Source organism: Heloderma suspectum, chromosome 11 (assembly GCF_057233095.1).
Source record: "Heloderma suspectum isolate Gila_16-S chromosome 11, 16-S_ref, whole genome shotgun sequence".
Classification (NCBI taxonomy): Eukaryota; Metazoa; Chordata; class Lepidosauria; order Squamata; family Helodermatidae; genus Heloderma; species Heloderma suspectum.
This window is the reverse complement of record NC_139468.1, coordinates 25,807,900-25,815,552: the sequence shown is the minus strand read 5'-3', so window position 1 is coordinate 25,815,552 and position 7,653 is coordinate 25,807,900. Positions and strand designations below refer to the sequence as shown.

At 45.8% G+C, this 7,653-nt stretch overlaps 1 protein-coding gene across 1 annotated transcript in view; it reads left to right on the top strand.

Annotated features, from left to right (window-relative positions):
* Positions 1 to 1,052: 1,052 nt before the first annotated feature.
* Positions 1,053 to 7,653, top strand: part of CFAP161 (cilia and flagella associated protein 161) — a 30,539-nt gene continuing 23,938 nt past the window's right edge. Inside the window, exon 1 of the mRNA XM_084816434.1 lies at positions 1,053 to 1,087. The gene's annotated coding sequence lies outside the window, so the exon portion shown is untranslated. The remainder of the gene's footprint in view (positions 1,088 to 7,653) is intronic.

Here is a 7,653-nt window from a genome sequence, read left to right as displayed (position 1 = left end):
CAGAGACAGCCGCCTATCTGAATAGGATTGCGCCCTTAGTTGTAATATGCTGCGTGCTATAGTTAATAAAGCTTTTTGACTCATACTCCTTTGTGTAGTCATTGCTCTAAATCCAAGAAAAAACCACTCTGCCTTTGGCAAAACAAGGCCCCCAAATTACCCCCTCCCCCCACTAGCATACTATAGCTTAAAGCTTTTACTTCCAATAACTAAACCTTAAAAGAGGCATTTCAACCTTTTAGAAATGGGAAAAATTGCAAAAATCTGGGAAACCACCCAACAATTGGGGGTTGGGGAAAGGTAGGGCCAGAGGATGGGGGCGTGGCCATCTGGGGAAACCTGGAGGGCTGGATTGGCCCCCAGGCAGGCCAGATCTGGCCCCTGGGCCTTAGGTTCCCCACCCCTGCAGTATAGAATACAGAGCTGCAGCCTCAGTGTGGATCCAACTCGCTATATTCTGATCAGTCCATTAGTCCATCCACTTCTTGCTTTTGTCCTGCAGAGTTTCTTTCCTTTTTCTCTCTCTCCCAACACCTCCCCAGCAGTCTTTCAGCTTTATCTGTATATGGGGCCATTAAGCCTCACCAACGTTTTATCATTAGAAGCAATCGCTCTGCAGGAAGTGTGCCTGGGCAAAGGTCAGAAGGGAAGGGAGAATTAAAGAGCTCTATCAAGTCCTGAAGTGATTCGACTGTGTCCAGCGCTTTGGTACGATTTCAGTGTGATTTTAACTGATTTTATGGTAGCATGAAAAGCACCCCCAACGCCACTTGCAGGGAGGGTGCTATTATGAAGTTCAGGGCCCGTGTCAAGGGTAGGCATGGTCGTGCTTTTGCTGAGGGCCTGCAACCCAGCAGGGGCCCGCTGGCAAGATCTCCCTGGACCTGCTCCTCCTCTTCACCATTGCAACCTGCTTGTTCACTTGCTTCTCACTCTGGCCCAGGCAACGGTCCTGGTGAGAAGGAGCAGCAGCAGATACCACGGCCTGCTTGCTCACTGGCTCTCTGCCTGTCAGGCAACTAAGTGGGGGCAATGCTGAGAAAGAGGGGGAGGAGCAAAAGCAGCTGGGGACCATGGCAGCAAGAAGGTAGACTCACTGAGGGAGGGGTCCCATGGGGCCTCGCCCAAGGGGCCTCAAAAATATGGAGCTGGCAGTGATGGAGTTACTCATTTTAGGGCCAGGGTGGCTGGAGAATGCTGGAGTTGTAGGACTTTCTTCTGTCTAAACATGCCTAGGATTGCACCCTTAAGGTGGTAAAGGTAGTAGTATTATGATTATTTGTACCAATAAGGTCTCACGTTCAATCGGGGTGGTGAATTTTCTTGCCGCTTGCCCAGTGATGACTCATGACGGCTGCCTTGCTCTTTGCAAGCTTCTCTGTCTTGTCAAACGTCAGTCCTGATTCCAGAGGTCAACCCAATTGCATTTTTTAGTTATATCTATGCAAGGCCAAAAATCCTCAGCAGGTGTCCTAGAAGTGCAGAAGCAGAACGCTGGCTTTTGCAGTGGATAACAGATCTTGTGTCAGATATTTGTTGCAGGGGCAATTTTTCCAGGAATTGTATCACATGGGTGGGAACAGGAATGGAGGGCCAAGTTGGCTGCTCGAAAGGAAAGCAGTATTCCAGATCTTCTCTCGCACTTTGGTGTTATTCTGCAACCTACAATGAAATGCACAGTGCATAGGCATGGTTTAAAACAGGACACAAACCCCAGCCTTTAACAAATGAAAAAATCTGCAGCAAGGAAAGCTGGATTCTGCTACTTCTGTTTCCCATGCCAATCATTTATGCTTTTCAGTATCTATATTAGGGGTGGCCAACTTCCATGGGTCAGGGGGCCATATTACTTCCCCTGGACCTCACTAGGGGTTGCACTACCTACCCCCACCATGCTGCCAAATTTGCTTCCAAAATTCACTGGTGTGGTGGTGGTGAACTGCAAACTGGCCCCCTTTTAAAAAAGATAATGCATTTAACAACTTTTTGCTGCTGTAGCACCACCAAATTTCAACGTCAAACAGCTGTGTGAAGGTTTGAGGCCTACTGAGACAAAGGGAAAAAAGGTTAGGCTTAGAGGTCTGAAGTTTTCGGTTGGGAGGGGGTAACTCTTAGAGGAATAGTTTCATTTCCCTGATTAAGTGTCAGTTTCATTTCTCCACTTCAGTTTCATTTCTTCAGGTCTGAAGCAATACTTTCAGTTTTGAGGGAGGAGGTTATATAAAGAAAGTGAGAGAGCCAGTAAGAGCATAGATAGCCAGAGCCTGAAGTGAGAGGAGAGTCTGAAAGGTGAGCAGGAAGAAGCAGCCTAGAAAAGTCTAAGGACAGCTAGGGTAAAGGAACTTGGGTTTTGCAGCTCTTATGTTCTTTTAATGCCTTTTGTATCATTCAGTTCTGTTGTGTAAATACCTGTAGTTGTAATTTCAAGATATAAGTGGAGTCCATAGGCTGCATAAAAGTTTTCATTATAATTCTTCAATGTATTGAGTTTATATTTAGTCACTTCTCCATAATCAGAGGAATGGCTTTGACAAATACTGTTGTGTATGTCCCTGATCAGTATATAGAATAAAATCCTGCCATATTTTATAAAAGACAGATATTTTGGTACTTTAATTTCAGTCAATATGTCCATTTTTTGACAGTGGCTATTTGCCATAATTCCATATACCATGATTTCAATGTTAAAAAGTTCTTCAGCTTTCCTTTCTTAGTGTTCTTTTCCTTTAAATAGGATTTGGGCTTCACACCCTTTCAAACAGAAGATGCCTTAAAAAAGAGGACTGTTCTCTGACAGCTCTACAAACAGAAGACTGTTGTCTATAAAGTAGGGCATGTGGCCACCCAAAACCTGGAGACAGCCCTGCTTGGAAAAAAAGTATGTTTTTCATGGTGATGTGTATTTCTGCCCTTATTCACCTCTTGCTAATCTGGAAGGGAGGTGAATTAAGAAAACAGGAATGATGGGAATGGAAATTGCCAAGGGTGGGAGGCATTCAGAAACAGTTCCCAATTCCCGTGGTAATTTTGCGAAGTTTATCTTCCCAGCTGTGAGCTTTGAGAATGACTTGTGTCTAGGAGGTTTAGGGCAGGTTGGGTGTGTCTTTTCCCAACAGTATGAATAGGTGGAAAACTCAAAAAATCCCCTTGATGGGGGACTTCCTGCTAAAGAGGAAATGGACAGTCAAAATGGGTGTGCAAAGACGAATTTAGCTGACACTCCTCTGCTGAAGGGCAACAAACATTAGCTTCTCTGGTCACTGAGATTAAAAATAGAATTGATCCAATGCCAGCTCTGTGTATAGGAGAACTTCTGAAATCAATTTTATAATGGGAGGGTTTTTTTAAGCAAATTACAGAGCCTTCGGCATTTTCTTAATGGTTTCCTATAATGAAACAAACAAACAAAAACAAAAAGGGGAGGGAAAACCTCTCCCTGATCTATTGGATTTTCTAGAATAAAGAATTCTGAAGTCTACCTGTATGAATATAGAGCAGAGGTATTAGAGCACTTTTAGCCCAAAAGCTGAATTCCATCTCAGCGAAGCTCTCAGAGGCCACATAGCAGTGGCGGGTGAGGCCTAAGGTGAATGGGGCAGGGCCAAAAAATAACACCTAATATTTTAGCTGAAAGCTATTACCACCAGTAACTAAGCCTTAGGAGAGGCATTTCAACCTTTTAGAATGGGAAGAAAACTGCACAAAAGCTGCACAATGATTGAGAGGGGGAGAGAGAAAGGAGGCATCTGGGGAACCGAGTAGGGCTGGTTTGGGATCCCAGGTGGCCTGGATGTGGCCCCTGGGCCTCAGGTTCTGCAACCCTGATATAGACATTATAGCACTATATGACAAATACATCGATAACAACAAACTGGTGTTTGTTGTGACTTTTGTGGTGTATGGGATCATTATTTATTGAAAATGTTTGTATCCATTCCTCTCCTGCCACTCAATGTGGTCAAAATAATTGCAACAATGCACCATCGTCCTAAAAATAACAACAGCGAGAACAAAAAATACCTTCTTTTTTAATAAAAGGGGCAAGCCCAGTGGTGAAAATATCACCTGAAGTTGATGAAAAGAGTGATGAAACAGTCACCATCTTCCACCTTTGCCTTTTCAGCCACCAAATGTCCATGAGAGAAAATGGGCCTTTTGCACCATGAAGGAAAAACTAACCAGGGGCATGGGTGAGCTTTATGAGAGAGATTGTTCCATCACCTTGGGGCTATGACCGGAAAGGCCCTTCTCCTTCCAGCTGCGGCTCTCTCGTGAGTGGATCAGGGATGTGTCCATGGCCACTCCCCTTTTATCATCTCAACAACCCTGTGAGGTAGGTTAGGATGAGAGTCAGTGAATGGCCCCAAACCCAGATAGCTTTGTGGCTGAGTCAAGATTTGAACCTGGGCTCCCCCCCCCCACACACACACACACTACACAAGCTCTCCCTAATGAGAACTCAGGGCCACTGGGAGGCTGCCTCCCAGGAAGTACATCGCCGGAAGGAGGAGACCAACCTGGGCCCATACATAGGCCAGCAAAGGAACAGCTGCTGGGAGCTTGGTTTCCCTTCCTTCCAGAAAAAAACACATATAAGAGCTTTGAAACCAAGAACAAATACCTGAGTTTTGCTTCCCCCTCTTCTTCCCTCCCAATTCCTTTTCCTTTTGTGTTGCATCTTTTAGACTGTAAGCCTGAGGGCAGGGACGATCTTAAACATCAATCTTTGTAAGCCGCTCTGGCAGCCATTTTTGTCTGCAGGGCGGGGTAACAACGCTGTCATTAAATAAAAGCAAAGGAGCCACATCTTCAAAAGCGAAGGAACCGCGGTGGCCAGCGGGTCACTGTAGGCACCCCCCCAGCGTAGAGCTAATACATGTAGACGGAGGATTGAACAGCTGCTAGCTGAGAGCAGATCTAAATGCCGCGGTGTTTACAGTACTGTTGGCAGCTGCAAACACTCTTGTCTGCACCCCCAGACCTCCCACTGTTTATTACCATCCAAGTAGCTGAACCAATAACCAACAGTAGGAAAAGCCAGTGTCTTCCCCCTCCCCACCCTCCAACACCCAAACAAACAGAACTGCTAGAGATCCCCTTGGGAACAATGCCATGTACTCAAATATCCATTGCTTGCTGGTTTCATCCTATTGCATTTCATTCTTTCTCCCCACCCACCACCTCCTGGATCGAGGAACTGAAATGTTTCAGCTTGTTTATTCAGTGGTGGGAAGTGTCTTTTCTCTCCTCTCTCCTTTCTCCTCTCTCCTCTCCTCTTTTCTTTTCCCAACCTTTATTTCTCTCTCTCTCAATCCCTCTCTCCCCACCCCCAATCTTTTTTCAGGGAGCTTACTTCTTTTTTTCTCCCCCACCCCCCATTAAGTTTCTATTCCAGAAGCCAACAAATATAAATCTTAGCAAAGCAGGATAAAATGGGATTCGATGCAGCAAAAGACCCAGTGAGGAATGATTTGATGCACCAGCGTTGAAGACATTCGGGTTCAATAGAGGTCATAATATAAGTGGTGAAAATAAAATAAATACAGGAACCTTTGGCAGCAATGCATCAGCCAGGTTGGCTTCCTCCAAGTTCACTATTAATTATGTCATATTTCACAGGACTTTGAGGCAGGAGATGATAAGGTGATGATAAGAACATAAGAAGAGCCATGCTGGATCAGACCAAGGGTCCATCTAGTCCAGCATTCTGCTCACACAGTGGCCAACCACTGGAAACCGACACGCAGGATATGAGGGGAGATATGATAGCACTCTTCAAGTACTTGAAAGGTTGTCACAGAGAAGAAGGCCAGGATCTCTTCTTGGTCATCCCAGAGTGCAGGACATGGAATAATGGGCTCAAGGTACAGGAAGCCAGATTCCGGCTGAACATCAGGAAAAACCTCCTGACTGTTAGAGCAATACGACAATGGAACCAATTCCCTAGGGAGGTGGTGGGCTCTCCCACACTGGAGGCATTCAAGACGAGGCTGCTGGACAGCCATCTGTCAGGGATGCTCTGACTTGGATTCCTGCACTGAGCAGGGGGTTGGACTCGATGGCCTTGTAGGCCCCTTCCAACCCTACTATTCTATGATTCTATGAGTGCAATGGCACCTCCCACCCATTTTCCCCAGCAACTGGTGTATATAGACATAGTGATGACAATGATGAGATGATAATGATCTATTGTTGATTTATTGCATTTAAATTAGGGTGGTCAGGTGTCCTATTTTACAGAGGACAGTCCTCTATTTGAAGGTATGTTGGAGAACAATCCTCTGTTTGAAGGCATCCTCTGTTTGATGGGTTGTTCTGTCCGAGTCCATTTAAAGAAAAAGGACCATAAGAAAAGAGAGCTGGGGCCTTGACACCATCCATCCACAGTTAGCACCAGCACGACAGACCGAGGAGGCACACAGGAACCTGGTCACCTTCTTCCCTACTATGTGTCAAGGGCTCCTTGGAGGCCTCTCTCAGTCTAATCCAGTAGCCAAGTCCAGACACAGACAAAGGGATTATTTTCAAAGTTTTATTCCTCTTTTACAACTTAACAACTCTACCGTTAGCAACTAGATATGAGCAGCAGAGTACCTATGCCCTACGTTGCAACAGTTGGTCCCCGTTTTAAAGGGAATTACTGGCAGACCCCTGAACTTAAGGACTAGGGAGAGTCCCTCCCCTTTTCCCTTGGATCCTCTGGGCGCAGCCGTTGTTTGCGCGCCAACCGGGCACTACACCTCCTTTCTGCGCCCTCCATTTGGCACCGCTCTCTGCGTCGGCGTCGCGTGTCCATCAAGTCTGCCTCCCACGCTTTGTCACTCCCTGGACTGCTATCTAAGCTAGGAATGCTGGTGGGAGGAATCTCCGTCAGCTGTTGGCCCTAGGAAAGAGGAGCGCGCTCCTCTCCCAGGAGCGACTGCTCTTCCTCAGAAGCAGAACTACTTTGGGATTCTATGGGCTCAGTGTCCACCCTGACACTATGGTGAGATGGATTGTATTTCCATTAAAATGATTTCTATTTAAATTATTTCTAAATATGTATCTATAGTAAGTTGGGGAAAGGTGGTACAAAGGCTGGTTCTACAAAGGCTGGTTCTACAAAGATGAGCAGAACTATATGGATTGTCCATGTAGGCAATGAAATGTAACTACCCGGGCAGGACGTTGAACACATTCTAACAACACTTTCATTTGTTAGGTGACCTTTTCCAGGATGAGAATGTCCCAGTTCTCTCCAGCCCCTGGATCTCTCAAAGGTTTTTGTTTTTCTTGGATCTTATGGTTTCAATTTTGTGCCTGCAAGCAATCGTCTGTCCTTCTCCTCTCCTTCCTCCTATCCGATCTATTCCTAGACAAATGTGTCCTTGTGGGCTAAAAGTGATGAGGAATTATTCAACTGTGTAGCAATCATTTGCCATACCGCCCCCTGCCCCATCACCACCACGAGACACAGCATACATCCTGGCAGCCTCTGATGTCAGACAAGCTCCCAGAAGAAGGTCATCCAAATCTAAAACATGTCAGTAAGGGAAGAAATGGGGAGATATTATCAGTTGCAGCTCTGTATACCGAGCGCACTGTGCACCAAATCACCATCTTAAGGGCACAAACATACTACATTGTTCCTTAGTTCCTTATTGTAACTTTGAA